Here is a 19,644-nt window from a genome sequence, read left to right as displayed (position 1 = left end):
CAGAATAAATAAAACTCAAAAGAAAATAATAAAATTATATTTTTCATTTTTGTTTTCATTCCTTGATATGCACCTGTACATTAAATCATTTGCACTTAATTCTTTTCATTCTCAGAGACATAGGGTGCTGCACTGCTAAAAACCCCATTTTAGAGTTATATATCTAGTTTTCCAAAGAAGCAACTTATTACACTATGAAGTAAATAGTAGTAATTTCACTATATAGAAACTACATATTCCTCAGTAAAAGGACAATTACATTAGTTTGGAGTTAAGAGTTAAGACTTCAAATCATTTTTCTTAAGTATTCTTCTATGTACCTCTAACCATCTCTTGTATGTATTTTCTGTTTCTAGAATTTTTTTGTTAAGAAAAAAACTTTGGATATAATAGAAGATGATCCTAGAAAAACGGAAAATGTATTTAAAAATAAACACTTTATATAGTACTAATATAAATTAATAATTGCTCTTTTTAGAGAGGAAATTTTTTTGTTTATTTATTTTTGAGAGAGAGAGACAGACAGACAGAGAGAAAGACAGAGAAGTGGGAGCGAGAGGGAGACACAGAATCTGAAGCAGGCTCCAGGTTCTGAGCTGTCAGCACAGAGCCCAATGTGGGGCTCGAACTCACGAATCATAAGATCATGACCTGAGCTGAAGTCAGACACTTAATTGGTTGAGCCACCCAGCAGACCCAATGTTTATTTATTTTTGAGAAAGGGAGAAACAGAACGTGAGCAGAGGAGGGGCAGAGAGATTGGAGACACAGAACCTGAAGCAGGCTCCAGGCTCCGAGCTTGTCAGCACAGATGCAGGGGTCAAACCCACGAGCTATGAATCATGACCTGAACCAAAGTTGGAGGCTTAACCCACTGAGCCACCCAGGGGCCCCGGGGTTATATGTCTTTAAGAAACAGGGAATATATCTTATCAGTAGCCTGTACATAGAACAGATAGTCTGTCTCTTGAATTTCTTAAATTTTGTTTTCTAATTTGATGAAAAATTCTTGTCTACTATCTGTAGAAAGAAAAAGAAAAAAATATCTGAAGAAATAGGAAAGTCTGATCTATAATTTCTTGACTATCATGTGCTTTATGGTAATTTCTTTTTAAATGTTTTAATATATTTAATGTGATTTTAACATCTTTAATATGTTAGAAAATTAGCGTATTCTCTGTTTCTTCATCCTCTGCTAATGGTGTTCTGGTTGTTTAGTTCATATACAGGAAACAGCTAAGCTCTGGCAAGAGTTTTTAGCTGGGCTCAGCTTGTAATGAGCCAAAAGATTTTGAAAGAAGATGGGCATTCTTTTAGCTTCCAAAATGTTGACTCTGGGTTCAGCAGCCACCAAGTAATAATAGACTACCCACTGACTTAAAGGTCAGAAGCATAGAGTGATTAGAACATCATGATTATGTGAAGGAAAAAACATTGCATCATCTTGTGCCAAGTTTGGATTGGACTGTGTTCTCTGACCTACTTTCCTTAGATTGGTTTGGTCTGTATGGACAGAACATGTACCAGAATTCCTGGAGACTATTAGTTATTATTTAAAATGAAGATTTTGAAGTAGTCATATATTAATGATTCTTACCTTCCCAGCAATACTATTCATGTGGTTAATTTGTCAGCACCTAGATGATATAAAGAACCTAACAGTGTTCAAAAACTAAGATAAGCAATACTACTGGAAGCCTTGATGTAGGCTAATAAAAGAAACTTCATAGATACTTATACAGGTTATATAGGTCATTATTTTGTTTATATAAATATATATTTAAAAAATAACTTTATTATATAATACACATGCATAAAATTTTTTCTTTTAGCATGAATACTTAGGTGGTTTTTAGTAAATTCACAGAGGTTGTACCATCTCTCACGGCAAAGGTTATTTAGGGAACCTGGATTACTGAATCTAAAATTGTATTTGTGGGGGCCAATATCACTGATACTCCCCTAAGTTGGTTCTTTGGGATAAGCTTCTGACTAGACTGACCAAGGAAAAAAAGACAGAAAACACAATAATGAATGCAGTTTTCTAAATAGATAAGAAGAGAATATTATTAATGTTATTAAACACTTTAATCAATAAATGTGAAAATGTTGATGGAATGAACAAATTCCTAGGATAAAACATGATTTACTAAAAGTGAAGAAAGAGAAAAAATAGAAAACTTTGAGTAGTTATAACTCTTACAGAAATTGAATCCATATTGGGACAACTGGGTGGCTCAGTCAGCTAAGTGTTCAACTCTTGATTTCCGCTCAGGTCATGACCTCACGGTTGGTGAGTTCAAGCTCCACATTGGGCTCTGCGCTGATAGCACACAGCTTGTTTGGGATTCTCCCTCTCCCTCTCTGCCCCTTCCCCACTTACTCTCTATCTCTCTCTCAAAAATAAATAAAAATAAACTTAAAAGCAAAGACAATGACTTCATATTCAAAATCCTTTCCACAAAGAAATGTTCAGATCCAGATAACTTCTATCAAAAGTTAAAGGAAGAGATGAATCTATTCCAACACAAACTGTTCCCAAGAATAGAGAGTGACCCACTTGTTTCATGAGGCCAACATAACTGTGTTACCAAAATTCAGTGGTATTATGAGAAATGAAAATTATGAGGAAGGAAGAAAAATTATGAGAGTAAACTTTATTATCTCAAAGTTTGATAAAACTTTTCATCATTTTATGGTAAAAAATAGCTTTCTAGACATAGAAGGAAACTTCATTAATATGATAAGGATCTCTACAAAGAAACAATTAGCAATTATACATAAGGGAGAGTCACCAAAAGCCTTATCTTTGAGATCTGTAATAAGGCAAGGATGATCACCATCACCCCTTATGTTCAACCTTGTTCTGAAGGTCTGAGCAGGTGCAGTAAAGGGGGGAAATGTATGCAGATTAGAAAGGAATTAGTAAAATTGCCATTATTTGTAAATCATTGTGTTGAGTGAAACTTCAAAAGCATCTACATACAGATAAATGATTGGAAATAACAAGGCTGATGAGTAGAAAATCAGTATTAGGCAACTAACCACCAGTCTGAGATTTCTACATGGGTATCTTGGAGTCATCTCAATGTTAACAGGGTCCAAACCCTTAATTTTTTTCTCTAAAATATGTCTCACCTCCCTTCTAGCGCCCTCATTTCTGTCAGTGGCAACACCCTTTACCTAGTTACCCAAGCCAGAATTATAGGTGGGAATGCTTCTAGCCTTGTAGAAAACAGAAAAAGGGACTTTTCCCATGTGCATGTAGCCCATGGTGGGACAGGGCTTTGTGGGCTCAGTGTGTGATAGATTTCAGCTTGGGCCCTTGTCACCTTGGCACTCTTATGCAGTGAACATCCCTCGCAACTGTATGTGGCAGCCCTGTTCTGATTTTCCCCCATTTTCTAAACTCAATTCATGAATACTGTTAAGTGTATCTCCAAAATATATCTTGAAACCTTTCTCTTCTCCTGTGCTCCTTCCATCTCAGTCTCGGCCATCATCTCCCACCCTGACTATTATACAGTAGCCTCCTGGCTGGTCTTTCTGCTTCTCCTCTTGCTCCCCTCCAGTCTACTCTCCACATAGCAGGTGAAGGGATCATCTTAAAACATAAATCCAGTAACATCTGTCCCCTGCTTAAGTTCTTCAGTGGCTTCCCAAGTCACTCAGAAAAAAACAACAACAATTAAAAACCCCAAACTCTTTACTACGAACTGTGAGGCCCTGCATAATCTTCCTCTGTATATGTTTTCAGCCTTGTCTTGTGCCACTGGCCTCTGGCCTCTCTAATCCTATTTCAGTTTAATTAACTTGCCAGAGTTCTCAACTACCTCAGGCTTTTGCACCTGCTGGTCCCCCTTTTTGAACAGTAAGAATTACTAGAATTTCTTTTGCTCTTGCTGTGTGCCAGGCACCGTTGTAAGAGCCCTCTGTATATACACACATTTAACCCTCACAAAAATAGGATGGAATAAGTGACCTTGTGCTCCCCATTTTACAGAGAGGAAACAAAGACACAGGAAGTTTAAATAAATTGCCCAAAGTGCCACAACTTGTAACTGATGAAACTAGGATGCACTTCTCCACACTTTGTATGGCAACCTCTTCTTATTTTCTGAGTGGAAGCGTACATCCCATCTTTGGGGACGCCTTCCCTGGCCCTTGTCTCAGAAATGGTCTCACCATTGGCCATGATCTCTGCTCCTAGTCTGCATCCTTCATAGTGTGTACTATGACTTGCTGTTATTATTTTTATATTATTAGCCCCATCTCTCTCATGAGAATAGAAGGAACTTACTACACAAGCATCAATATGCTAAGTGCTATAAAATACGAAGTGGTGAAAGAGCATACTTGTGCAACATCTAGCACATTGCTTTGTGTGCAGTAACCACTCATAAGTGTTACCAAGTTAGTAAGAACAATATCCATTTCCTAGTCAGGCATTTACCTGCACAAAGTAAGTCTTCTACAATTTAAAACCAAATGAAAAATAAAAATTGCTAAAATCAACTTTTACTAGAAAAATCCTACGTATGTTCAACTTACTGTAAGGACCATATAACTACAGAGATGGGAAGGAATGTGTGTAGCCATGAATGGATGATAGGTTAATAAAGTTTTTTCTTTCAGAAGAACTCACTGTTGAGATCTTTTCTGATTTTGGGCTACATGCGATGCCTTTGATAGTAATTATTACTTTATTTCAATTAGAGATTTAATTAGGAAATAAATATCCAATATTTGTTTTCATTCAAACACCTTAATTTATTCTAATGCTCTGCCAGGTTTCTTATCAAGAGTAGCAGAAACTGGTTGGCTAACTGAAGCAAAGAGAATTTATTGAGAGGATGTCAGGTTCACAACAACAACAGGAGACTGGAACACAGGACGCTTGGAAATAGGCAGGAACCAAAAGGTCACTAAAGTCAAAAAGCCAGACACAACTCCATAGTCACTGCTTCCGCAGTAGATGGCCTACACAGGTGCCACCACCCCCACCCTTTCCCTGTCCTCCATCCTGGCATTGCCCATGAAACACAAAATCCTAGGAGACAGCATCTGATTCATCTAGCTCATGTGATATACTGCCAAGTCGTCTCACACTAACGCGATACACAGTTAATTCCCTGGGAGGAAACTGGAGATACTAATACTGGGAAGCCAAAGACAGAAATGTCTTTTACATAGTTGGGCAGGGAAAAGCATGAATGTGTGTTTTCACAGTTTCTTCTTTATAGAATTTTGTTAAAGGCACTGATTTTATGCAAGCACAGAGGTCCGACCATTAGAAGGGACTTTACTCTTTCTTTAGCCTGAAACTCCTATTTTGACTTGGGCATTAAACAAGAAAAAAAATTCATTTTCTCATCAAAGAGTGAAATATATGATGAACATTTGTGAATATGTCATGTGTTACATCAGTTTATCAGAATCAAAAGCCAAGAAGGCATCCACAATCTTGGCAGAAGTGAAGAGAGAAGTTTAATCTGGGTCATGACCCAACCATATTTTCACCTACTTATCAGCCTCTTCCTATGGTTTGCCGTTTAATTTTGGGCAAACTAACTTAAGCTCAATATGTCCCAAGCCAAGCTCCTCTCTCCCACACCTGCCACTTCTCTGGTTTTCCCAGTCTTGATAGGCACACCACCATCCAATCTAGCCACCTGTGACCATTCCATGATCACCATACACATGCAGCTGTTGCATCAAACTCTCAAGTATTCCTCCAGATTGCATTTCACATGTATGCCTTACTCTCCATCCCCGCTTGCCAGCATCTTGGCTCAAATTCACAACATCTATATTTCCTACCATCTAACTTTTCTTCCACTTTTGGTTAATTTTAGTAGGTCCCGTAGGGCATCCAGTTTAGACCACTGGGTGCAACTCCAGCCATGTAGCTTACCACTTCTTCCCATCTTGTGAATGACTGGAATTCTGAATATATCCTACTTTATAGTGTACCTCAAATTTTCTTGTGCTAGTTGATAATTGCTTAATCTTTCTGCCTGAGTGGGTCATTCTTGTCTTCCTAGTGTGACTGCTAAACTTCTACTCCAGCCTTCCAGATTCTGTTTTATCAAAATTTTCCAGAAGACTTTCCTGTCCCACTTCTCATCATTCCCGAGTGGACCTAGGCATTTCCTCTGAGTTTCCATAGCACGTCCCATTTTTCCCTAGACTATTTACCTCCTCTCCTTATTTGCCCATGTGTCTGTTTTCCCTTGTGAACTGGGGTTCCTTGATTTCAGGGACCATGGCCCATTCATGGTTGCGTTTTCTCACTGCATTCATTTAGCACCTGCTACACCATGGACAACAGAATGAACAAAATGAAGCATGCTTCACTGGATCACAACCACAGGTGAGGATGAGACTCTAGGAAAACCCCATAAACCAGGCTGAGAGGTACCTCTGCACCCTCAGCCTGTCATGCCTGTTACTCCAGCTACATAGCGGCACCCAAAGGGAAAGAACTTCAGGAGAGCAGCCTTTGTCACATCCCAAGTGCTGGGACCTCTTCTCCCTCATTCTCTCCAATTTTTGTTACCTTATTGCATTTGCCTAGAATACAAACTACTTTCATCTCCCATTTCTAGCCCAGGACTTGCCTCAAAGACCTAACAACGTTTTGGTCCATTCCATAGTAAATCTCCTTACAGGGAGTTTATTCTATTTTCTCTTTGCTGTTCCAAGTGATGAAACCTCTGCATCAGCCTTAGACCCCTGGATTGTGCCTCAATGTTGGCCCTGATGGTCTGCATTGCTTTTGAGATCTGTCCTAAAGATAGAGAGCAGTATCTTGGGCAAGGCTAAAATGAGGATCAGCCTCATTTCAAGAAAGAAAAAGAAAAAAAAAAAAAAAGAAAAATAGAGCCATGGGAGAGAGTCCTGAGTACAAACCTGACAGTTTTATCTGGAAGCATCTGTTTGTCTTAACGTCCACTTTTCATGGCCTTGTGTAAGGTACTCCATGTATGCACTCATGCATACATTCTTCGGTTCATTTATTTCTTTGGGCACTTACTGAGCTCAATCACTATGCTAGACTCTGGGATAAAAAGATTTTAGAACAAAGACATGTTCCCTGCTCTTCAGATTGCTCATAATCTGGAATGATAGTTCCATGAATGATAATTATAAAATACTAAATAAATGTGTCAAAGTAAAGAGACAACTGGCCAGCCCAGTTGGAAGATCATGAGACTCTTGATCTAGGGGTTGTGAGTTCAAGCCCCACATTTGGCTTAGAGATTACTTAGAAGTAAATAAACAAAAAAAATTTTAAGAAAATAAATAAATGTGTCAAATTAAATATGCACAGGTCCAATAGTAACAGAGGAGAGAGGGTACAATCTTAAAGGTGTCATCCAGTGCCTGACACAATCCCAAAATGTTAACTATTTCACGCAAAGCTTTGCATAACCCTGCTCCACTTTTCCAACCTTGTTTCCTTTTGTTTTCTAATTTCTCTATACAATTAAACTCTCTTAGCTCCAACCATATATGACATTACCACAAAAGATGTTCATTGAGCATTTTCAATAGGTTTTATTTTATTATTTTATTTTATTTTATTTTAATTCGAGGTTGTGAAATAAGACTGATTTATTTAGGGGAGGAAATTTGATAGAATAGCTTTGTCTTCAATATAGTCAACCTTCTACCGCACTGTGCATCATCCCAAATGATCAATAATGTTAGTTTCACAGATAATCTTAAAATCATGCATAAATTTAGGATGTATTTTTTCTTCTTTTTGCTTTCCTGCTCTATCATCTTTCCTAGGAGGTATGCCCCATAGACTGTCCCTTTTACAGGCTGTCAACATTTAAAATTTAAAATTAACATGCATTTTCTAACCATATGCCAATGTTGATAAGTTTCTGATGGATAATGAGGAAGGAAACTGTCTCAGGACAAAAATTTATCTTGCACAATCCCCAAACGAACATATGTTTAAATGGCTGTTTTCATTGTTCTCCTGTGTGTGTCTGTGTATGTGAAGTCAAGATATGAACAGCTTGCAGAAAAATAGTCTCACTCCTATATCAAAGAGGTCTATGATATATGTAATAGCCGTGTTCACAAGTATATTTTCGAAACAACCTTTGGGTGGAGTTCTCTTACTGCCAACAGATTTAGTTGTTGTGGTTTATTCTAACACTTACTGTCACTTTGAACAATTAAGGTTGTTTGATCCAACGCTAGAAGACTGAGTTTCATGAGAAGCAAGACAACATCTCTAGCTGTCTGGGCCAGCAGTGTGCGTCACACCACAGACAGCCTGCCCAGCCGCCTATTTCCGGTTCCTGTTTTTGTCTGAAAAATGGCAAAGTTGGGAATTAAAAATGAGCTGTAAAAGCCCCCAGCATGATTCTTTGTAGTCAAATGTAAATGTAAATAAAAACACACTAGGTTTGAAAATCAAATATAAAAGTGTACACACTATTAATGCCTTTGTAAAGGAAATTTAAATATATCTGGTGAAATAGCTCATCTACTCCCTCTTCCTTTTGTGTTTTTAGCCTTTATCAGAACACTGGTTCTCCAGCCTTAGATTACAAACATGCTGTAGTTTCCCTTTGCCTGACACCCTTTCCCTGGTAGGCAACTGCACTGCTTCTGTACATTCTCATTTTTCTCTCCTGCTTCACCAAATGCAATCTAACCCTGCCCTCAAGAAACTGCTTCATCAAAACTGGCCAATCCTCTAATCCCATTTGCCGCTGTCTGGTCATTATTCTATCCACCATTTATTTGGGGTGGGGTTGGTATTTTAATGTTTATTTATTTTTGATGGGGAGAGACAGAGTGTGACCAGGGGAGGGGCAGAGAGGGAGACACAGATCTGAAGCAGGCTCCAGGCTCTGAGCTGTCAGCACAAAGCCCGATGCGGGGCTTGAACCCACCCACTGTGAAATCATGACCTGAGTGAAAGTTCAATGGTTAACCAGCGGGGCCTCCCAGGTGCCCCTATCCACCTGTTTCTGAAGTCTTCAACACCAACCACTTCTCTGCACTCTTAACCCTCAGAAGTCCTCCCATCCTCCTCTTTCCTCTCTATCTGACTCTGAAACTGTGTTTGTGCTGCGTGCCTGTCTCAGGTTCCTGTCTCGTCCCTCTTCTTTCCTCCCTCTACACGCTCACTTGACAACCTTATTTTTTTCTACAGTTTTTTTTCTACAATTTCTTAACCCTGAAAAGAACTTAAAAAAAGAAAAGCAATGAATGGCCATTGTAACAATATAAAGTGTCCATTGTAACAATATAAAGAATAGAGTAGGCTATTCAGTAAGAAATTAGCTGTCTGTCCCTCCTCTCAAACATTTATTCTGTATGTATATATGTATGTGTTTATATTTACATATACATTTATATAGTAATATATTTATAAATATACATATGTACATATATATTTTGTTACAAAAGTTGGATCATATGACATATTGTTCTACAACTTGTATTTTTTCTTTATAACAAATCACGAATATCTTTTCTAATTGATGCAAATGTAGCTATCTAATCTTTTAAAGTACTTTATAGTATTCTATCATATGGAAGTACCATACTTCTAAACTCCTTATGGACATACTCACATGGTTATCCCACCAGCTAATCAAAATCAACCATCAAAAACCCAAAATTATAATTTGCATTTTAAACCATTGCATATCTCTAACCTGTATTCCATATCGTGGTTACTAATGTCATCATGTGTTCATGTGTGAAATGTGAATGCTAGCTCTAACATTTCTCCCAAGTCGTAGACATCAGTTTTAGTCTCTATTAGAAACTTGCTCCTGGGTATGCCACAGATGCTTCAGGCTCTGCCTACCCCAGACCTAATGAATCTTCACTGGGGAGCACAACTTTCAACTTGAGTAATCCAATCAAAATGCCGGGGAGTTGGCTGTTTCACATCCCATGTCACTGAGCTTTTCCAGTTTTATCACCGAATATCTCTTGATTTTATTCTATCTAGTCTTTTTCTATTATCATTGGCTTAGTAGGATTTCCTTCTCTCTCATTTGACCTTTGCAAGGATCTCTTTACCATTCTCTCCTCACTCCCACTTTTCTCCCCTGTGACCTGTTCATTCGCCATGCTTTCATTAACCTGCTTCTCATCTAAAGGGTAGATAGAGGGGTGCCTGGATGATTCAATTGGTATGTGTCCAACTCTTGATTTCTGCTTAGTTTATGATCTCAGAGTCATGAGATGGAGCCCCACATTGGGGCTCTCTCCCCCGCCTCTTTGCTTGAACATGCACCCTCTCTCTAAAATAATAAAAATTAAAAAATAAAAGGTAGCTAGATCTGCCTGTAACTATGCAACTTAAAGTCCTTCACTAACTCCCATCCACACATGGAATAAAGTACACACTCTTTAGCTTGCAATGCAAAGCCTTTCTATCCTCTACCTAGCTTTATTATCTCATTCTCATTTCCCTTTAGTTCCCAGCTCCCTCTTGCAATTCATGCTTTTGCAATTCCAAATTACTTACACACACACACACACACACACACACACACACACACACGAGAAGGTTTTTAAGACCTCCACATACTTACAAATGTTAATTCCTCTCTGTGAGATGGTTTCCTGCATCCCCTTACCTTAAAAACTCCTATTTATTCTTCAAAGTTCTACTTGACCATCTTTGCCCAATGGAGCCTTGCCTAATTCTCCCTAGGCAAAATAAATTCCTTCTTTCTTTACTATTTGTAAACTTTCCACACATATTATTGTATATATATGTATATACACACATATTTATTGCATATTATATTATGTATTTATATTATTATCTACTTCCCTCACTGTCACCCCTAGACTTATTTTCTTTTTTGTTTTTTACATTTTTAATATTTTTAATATTTATGTATTATTTTTGTGAGAGAGACAGAATGTGAGCAGGGGAGGGGCAGAGAGAGAGGGAGACACAGAACCCGAAGCAGGCTCTAGGTTCTGAGCTGTCAGCACAGAGCCCGATATGGGGCTTAAGCCCACAAACCATGAGATCATGACCTGAGCCAAAGTTAGACACTTATCTGACTGAGCCACCAGGTGCCCCATCCCTAGCCTTATTTTCTTCCCTAGTTCTTTGATAGTAAAGACCAGATATTAATTCATATTTGTATATTTAACATCTGCCACACTTCTGGCACCTCAGTGCTCAGTAAATTTTATTGGGGTTAATTGAGTAATGACTTCATTCCTTTGTCTCCCTGAGTACCTCCATCCAACCTGTTGACATCTCTTTACGATGCCACCTCCTCAATTTTAGTGCCTCTCTTTAATTTCATTCCCACCACCGTTAGCACAGACAAGAACTGGTTCCCTTTCATCTATGCACTCAACAGCACTTGTTAAATACGTGTAGTTTCGGGAATATAAAGTTATGGAAAACATGGTGTCTGGCCGGAGAAGCCTGTGACAGCCCTCTGGAGAGCAGACAGACAAACAGACAGTCACTGAAATAACTTTGTGGCCCCAAATTTTCTCCTAATCTTATGTCTCTTTTACCGTACCATCGTGGTATTCCTCATAGCTCTGCTCATATTACTTGGGAGCTCAAAACCCTGTATTTTAGATTATTGAGAGTAGAGCGTCACCATTTAGGCTGGCTTCAGGAGCCTGCCTGTTACATCTCACTCCCCTCTCTCCTTCCCTCCACTACTCCCTGATTTTCCCCATTCTTCAGAGATGAATTCAAATATCTTTCCATAGGGGCGCCTGGGTGGCTCAGTTGGTTAAGCCTCCGGCTTCAGCTCAGGTCAGATCTTGCATTCGTGGGTTCGAGCCCCGCGTCAGGCTCTGTGCTGACAGCTAGCTCAGAACCTGGAGCCTGCTTCCGGTTCTCTGTCTCCTTCTCTCTCTGGCCCTCCCCCTCTCATGCTCTGTCTCTCTGTATCAAAAATAAATAAAACATTAAAAAAATTTAAAAAAAAAATCTTTCCATGAAATCTTCCAGGATCCTTCTAGAAATAATTAGCATGCTACTTTTTTTGTTACATTAATGTGCATCCTTCTTTGTGTTATAATTATTTATGTCAATATCTCCATTGTTAGATTAAGGCAGGAATAAGATTAGGACATTTTTTTCTTTCTTGGCTTTGCAAAATCAATATTGACAGAAATACACTAGGCTTTTGAATTTGAAACATATTTCTTATTCCATTTGAGGATGATTCATTCTTCCCGTCTTCATCATTCTCGGTGATATTTCTATGAGCTTTACAGAATCAAATACCATAGTGGTAAAATTTTATAAAAAATATGGGGGTTTTTTTTTTGTAAAATAACTTCACAGCAAATGTAACTAATTCTCTAGAAAGGATGTTATTGCCTAGAGCCACAGTGAAATTACATAGCAACAAACCTTCATTAATGAAGAATAATTATTATAGTGTGGTAATCTCAAATGCAAAATAGTATTATAAGAAAGTATGTGTATCACACTTGCCCAAATGAATTAATATTGCTTACTCTTTTGATTAAAAGATCAAAGATTTTTTTAATCGTGTCTTTGCACATTTTGCATGTAATCTGCGGAATTCAGTAATAAGTGATAACAAACCTACCGTTTACGTAAATGTTCACAAGCTTGACGGTAATGAAGCTTGGATTAGCTTTTTCAGAGGAAATAGGAGTGCAAATATGTAATCTTCTCACATGCATGCAGGCTAGGCCGATTTTTTTTTTTCCGGTTGAGAGCCCTTTACTGATGCAAAAGTGATTTTATGTTGCTTTTAGATCCTTATTTGATACATTGGCCTGGAGGACAAATTACTGGAGAGAGTTGCTGTGAAGCTCATGTAGAAACATGGAGAGCTATGGCAGAATTTTATGAAAGAGATGAGTTGTGCTTCTTACAATTAAAATGAAATATTATTTATCCAGATACACTAAGCTTCTTACTATTAGAAATCAATAGGGCATCTGGGTGGCTCAGTCAGTTGAGTGTCTGATTCCCCTCAGGCAGTGATCTCATAGCTTAGTTGGAACCCTACGTGGAATTCTGTGCTGACAGCTCAGAGCCTGGAGCCTGCTTCAGATTCTGTCTCCCTCTCTCTCTGCCCCTCCCCCGCTTGTGCGTGCACACGTGCTCTAGCTCTCTCTTTCTCTCAAAAATAATTTTAAAAAAATTAAAAAAAAAGAAATCTACTTTTCTTAAGGTATGTATTTTATTGACATTTCTTTCTATTTCTATTTTATTAAGAGTTAATTTGACTGTTACAAGGATAAAGTACATGGACTTGAGAGTCTGATTATCCACTTCCTTAATTCTGTCTCTGTCACTTGCTCTCGTAACTTTGGGCAAGCTGCTTGCATTCTTTTAACTTCAGCTTCCTCATTTGGAAATCCTTCAGGGACTGTTGTGAGGATTAACTACATAAACTATGTAAAGCATCTAGCACAGCACTTAACACATGATAGTGCTTGCTCAGTAGCAATCACTACTACCCTCAATATCATCATCATCATCATTATCGGAATGTGTTTCCTAGACTATGTTTTGCTAAGTTGTGAACTGGGGAATGGAAAAACCTACGTCCACAATCTGAATTCATAACAAAGGGGGTTAAATGTTAACAATGGGTGAGTCTGGATGAAGAGTGTATGAATGCTCTTGGAATTATGTTTATTCTTGCAACTTTTCTGTAAGTTTGAAATTATTTTTAAATAAATAGGGTTTTTTTTTAAAGAGGATAGAATAGATATATAAACATCAACCTTGTAAAATAATCCCAAACATATTACTAAGTGGAGAAAGAAGAGCAGGGCTTTGGGGTTTGTTTGTTTTTTTTGTATTTTTATGTAAAAAGATCCTATTTGTATTAAAAGAGGTATGCATAGTTTTGGTTTTTACAAGATATACAGGGGTGCCTGCGTGGCTTAATCCCTTAAACATCCTCAGACTCTTAATTTTGGCTCAGGTCATGATCTTACCATTCCTGAAATCAAGCCCCATGTCAGACTCTGTGCTGACAGTGAGGAGCTTGCTTGGTATTCTCTCTCCCTCCCTCTCTGCCCCTCCTCTGCTCATGCTCACTCTCACAAACTCTCTCTAAATAAACATTTCTTAAAAAGGCAAGGAGGAGAGTCTTTGCGTGCTACCACTGCTTCTCTCCAGGCTTGGAGGCAGCAGGAATACCTACCCCTGGCCACTTTTTCCCCGGGCGGTGCGCCCCCCAACTAGTCCCGCCTTGGACGAGCTTGGAGAAGAGCACTGGGAGAAGCAGCCTGCCGGAGCAGCCGGCAGCCCGGTGTCCTTCGTACTCAGAAGACAGGCAACCTTGCTGAATCCTTCACCCCGCAGCTTACCAGTCCCAGAGAAGAAAGGGTCTAACTGGAGTGGGCTGCAGGATGAGGTGACCCAAAAACCAGGAGCAATCGGCCAGACAAGTAGAGGCAGAAGCATCAGATGGTGAAGGAGGAGGAGACACAGAGCGGACACTGCAGGAAGCAGCTCCAGTTCCTGGCCTGCCAAAGAAAACCAAACAGCCTGCAGAATATTTCTTGATACAACCAAAGGAAACTAAAGAAGATGCCACCAAGACCAGGAAGAGAAGAAGAAAATTGCTGATGTTCTTGTGAACCAGGGACACCTGAAGACCTACGGAAGCTGATGAAGGCCTGTTACAGCAGCAAATTCAGTGATTGCATTAGAAGAACTAAAGCTCCCAGACTCCTGTTTCCTCATGGCCAAAGATTTGACTCATAGTCTTTCATCATACCTAAGAGAAATCTGCCTGAAGTGGGTAAAACTTCGGAAAAACTCTAAGGAGAAGAAATCAGCCCCGATGCTGATCATCGGCAGCTCTGCTGTCCAGACCATAGAGCCCATGAGGTTGATAACAGCGTGCAGAGGAGACAGCAGGAAATTATTTGCAAAACACATAAAGGTCCAGAAGCAGGTAAAGTTGCTGGAGAAGCGTGTTGTGCACCTGGCTGTAGGAACTCCAGGGAGGATCAAAGAACTCATTAAACATGGTGGCTTTAACTTAAACCCCTTAAAATTTCTGTTTGTTGTTTGTTTGTTTGGTTGGTTGGTTGGTTTTTTACTGGAACTGGGGAATCAGAAGTTCAGGAGGGTGATGGGGATTCCCGAGATAAGAAAGGTTTTTGAACTTCTGGAAATGAAGTCTTCAGTCTGTACAAGTCGGAATCTTTAAAGCTGGGACTTTTCTACATCTGGATCCTGATGAAAATTCTAATTTTTATGGTGGGATTTTCATCTTGTTTGATAGCTCTGGAATACTACAAGCACTCAGTAAATAGCTATTGTTTTATTTGTTTTATTTTGTTAACTGGATCATCAGATGAATCACTAGAGATTTTTTATGTAGATTTTTTGACAAAAATGAAGCTGTCCTTTGCCAAGTTCTTCGTGTAATAAAGTATGACCTTTGGGGGAGGTATATTGGAAGTAATTCTCTCTGAACAGTGAAATTACAGAAGAGCAGGAAAGGGCACTTACACTTGCTATTTTACATACTTCTATATGCTGGATATTCTATGTTTATAATTTAAAAGATAACTAAAATGACCTTGGAAAGGCTATTATCTACATAGTCATGACAATCTGTTATGAGATGGATAGACACTAAATGGAGTAACAAATTCAGTGCTTTTTAACAGTCTGCTTTGGGGGCACCTGGGTGCCTCAGTCAGTTAAACATCTGACTCTTGATTTTAGCCCTGATCATGATCTCACGGTCATGAGACTGAGCCCCAAGTCTGGCTCAGTGCTGAGCGTGGAGCCTGCTTAAGATTCTCCTGCTCCCTTGCCCCGCCCCCTGACTCTCTTTCTCAAAAAAAGAACAAAACCAATCTGCTTTGTTTTTTTGAAATATATATCTGATATATATATACATATATATATATCATATAAATATATTTTTGAGGTTAATTACCTTATGGCCCTTTATATTTTAGAATATATATTTTCTGAAGAATAGGTATATTACTCTTGCACAAACGCAGTACTATTATCTACTACAGGAAGTGTAACCTTGATACAATACTTTAATCTATCATTTTTAAAATGTTTTTTATTTATTTTTGAGAGACAGCATTATGAAGACCAAAACAGAGGAAATCATCTTAACTATCAGGTTTTCTTAAGTTTATTTATTTTGAGAGCGACAGAGAGAGACAGAGAGAGAGAGAGAGAGAACAAGGGAGGGGCAGAGAGAGAGGGAAAGAAAGAATCCCAACCAGGCTTCTTGCTGACAGCAAAGTTGGGGGGCAGGGAGTTGGGGGCTGGGGGACTGGGAGTGGTACCTGGATCTCACTAATGGGAGTTCATGATCTGAGCTGAAGTCGAGTCAGACGTTCAACAGATTTTGTATAACAAAATATTCTGAGGACACATGGAATTTTCTAATGTCTGATCCTCTGGAGGCAATGCCTAACAATATGAGATATATAAATTACATAATATATTTTTAAAATTTTTGTTGTTTTTATTTATTTTTGAGAGAGAGAGAAAGAGAGAGTGTGAGCAGGGGAGGATCAGAGAGAGCTAGCTGGCAGCACAGAGCCAGATGCGGGGCTCGAACCCACGAACTATGAGATCATGACCTGAGCCGAAGTCGGATGCTCAACCAACTGAAGCACCCAGGTGCCCCTACATAATATATTTAAATCTACTCCCAGCAACTGAACACTTGGAAGGATTTTCTTTCCAAATGAAGAAAGAACTTTAATTTTTGATATTTAAAATTTGGGATCACTATGTATTACACTAAGCAAATGTCAAATTTTCTATTACAATGTAACCCAGAAGTGCTAAGAAGTAAAAAGATTCTAGAAGCTAAATATTTGCTGTCAGTGGAAATAAAGTGCTTCAGGGTTTTTTGCTTTATAGTCCCAGAGAGGAAAAAAAAATCAAAGTACTGTCATGTTGAGAAAATGCTTAAAGTACTAAAAACATTAATAATGGCCAGGTTAGCCTGTTATGTATTGACCTCTAACAGTGAAATAGGAACATGCAACATGTCCTATTTTCATCATAAATACTATTTAATATAAACTTGGAGACAGGACATGCATGGAAGAAAGCCTTTTTTTTTTTTTATGGTTTCAACACATCATCCTTCCTAAAATAAACAAAGAAACAAACAAATCAATAAATAAAATACACAACCCATTGGCCTGAAATGAGTTTTCCATTGGTTTTTCTTCCACAAGTGAATAGGCCAACAAACAGCTGCCTTCCAGCTAGGTTGTCTCCTTGAAAACGTTTATTTTGTGTTCTTTAAAATGTTTTTGTACAAGGAAGACTCATAATGATGGTGTTGATTGACAAAAGGAGGGCCTGGATAGTGTTTATAAACAAACGGAAGACATATAACTTCAAGTAGCAATGCAAATATTAAACAAAAATATGCTGCCTTCTCAGACTGAAAAATGCAGGACCTTTAAGCAAAAAGAAAATATACTGATTAAGCACTTGTCAGATATTTAACACTAGACATAAATGTTTTTAAAATGGAAGAAAGGAAAATCTGCAGCCTAATTTAATCAATGCATTTCTATTTATTGACTCACCTAAAATTCCACTATAATATTTTTCTTCTTCACTAAAAATGTTCAAATACTTCATCTATTAACAAATATAGCCATAAATACTGTGTTTTTCATAAAATTTTGCACATTGTGTTTATGGTGTTTACTGAAAACTATTCTGAGTTCTCAGGAAAAAAGGAGTGAATCTTTATTACTTTTTAAAAAGGTTTCAAAGAAATAAACAGTGGAAGTTCCTTTACTATCTTTTTTTTTTCTTCAAATGAAGTACATCCTGTCTAATGCAGAATTGCTAACAAACTAAAAGCAAGGGCTTCAGGGTAACTGAATTTAAAAGTATTTTGCATTAAAAGAAAGAAAGTTCTGATATGTTCTGAGCATATCAGATGATAGGCTTTAGTATTTAAAAAAAAGTTCTTCAAGGTGCTATATTAAGCCACAATACTTTTTAAAATACTTGTTAAACAGAAAGTTGTGACTCATGCTCATGGTCATTGTATGAGTTAGAAATGCTTTGAGTTTCAATAAATCAGATCTTTGAATTGGTGAGGACAGATATTGCTACATGGTAACTCGATTTGTAGAATTTTGCACTTGTGTGATAAAAGGAATATACTTTATAATAACTTAAAAGAAACTGTGACTCTATATATTATACTTTGGCAGCAGAAGTAGGGAACTTAAATTCTTAAGGAATAAGGTTTGGCCCCCTTGGTGCTCTTTCCTTAAGACACTCTGGAGGATGAAGCAGGGAAACCACTAGCTTCTACATCTCAGCTTCTGACTCAGGATAAGAACTTCCATCAGTGGAGCAATAGAAACAGTAGCAGCAAATAGAAACAGCAGCAACATGCATTTTCTTCAGTATCAACTTAATATCTACGGACTCTTACATAAGTATTTTTATAGTCACCACTGCAGAATGGCAACTGCAGGCAGAGGAAAGCTCCTTAGAAGGAAGAGGGACAGAGTGGAATGATGCCTCCATTTGTTACCCACACCGGAAACCTGGGTGACAAGGGCGCATTAGGCCTTCCAGATACTCCAGTCTGCAAATTACTCCTATCCAGCATTTCTCCAATGTATTCGCTTCTTTCTTTCCTTGGTTCCCTGACATGAACTACCGTCCGACCTCATCTGGCATTTTGTAACAGACCCCTGGTTGTCACTACTCATCCGGCCATCCTCCACCTAAGAACCAAAATGAGCTTTCTTTTTTTTAAAGTGTATTTATTTATTTTGAGAGAGAGAGAGAGAGGAAGAGAGAGAGGGAGAGAGAGAGAGGAAGCACATGTGTGCACGAGCGGGGAAGGGGCAGAGAGAAACTCCCAAGCAGGCTCCTCTCCAACAGCACAGAGTCTATTGCCAGGCTCGAACCCATGAATGAGAGATCATGACCTGCGCCAAAACCAAGAGTCAGACTCTCACCTGACTGAGCCACCAGGAGCACCGACCCCCACCCCCGCCCTTTTTAATAAAGTCGTTTATTTGTTTGTTGAGCTTTCTAAACTTCAAGTGTCCCTATGTAAAACTTCAGTAATTTCCCATTGCTGTCAGGATAAAGTCCGCACTTCTTCATGTAGCTAGGAAGCCCTTCCTGATCTGAAACTCTTCTTGCAAATTCTTCTGAAGTTTCACCTCTTTATTCTCTGAACTAACTGAAACCTCAGTTCTCTGAACAAGTGCTATTCTCACCTCTGGATCTTTGCATGTTCCCAGCATGCTCTTACCCCTGCCTTCCTCCCCTGTGGCATGTCATACACTGCCTCCTCACTACCCCATCGCTCTCCCTGGGGCTGGAAAGCACACTGGCCTTCTGTCTTAGGGATGCTTGTGTTTGCTGTGGTTTGAATGCCCTTCCCTGGTTAGGAAGTACAGTGTAGATCTATGTGACACCAACATGGTGCACTTGATAGCCGCATGGAGAACTAGAATGAGGGAGAGTAAGTACATATTTTAAGCACATCTTGAAGACAGTTTCAGAAGTTTGAAGTTCTCAGAAACCAGAGTGGAAAACTAATATATAGATCACTGAAAATGAAACAGTAGAATGATTCTTTTCGAATGACATTTGGAAAGCTGACATGCTGAGACAGA

The sequence above is a fragment of the Suricata suricatta genome, chromosome 8 (assembly GCF_006229205.1).
Source record: "Suricata suricatta isolate VVHF042 chromosome 8, meerkat_22Aug2017_6uvM2_HiC, whole genome shotgun sequence".
In the NCBI taxonomy this organism is placed as follows: Eukaryota; Metazoa; Chordata; class Mammalia; order Carnivora; family Herpestidae; genus Suricata; species Suricata suricatta.
This window is presented reverse-complemented; position numbering follows the sequence as displayed.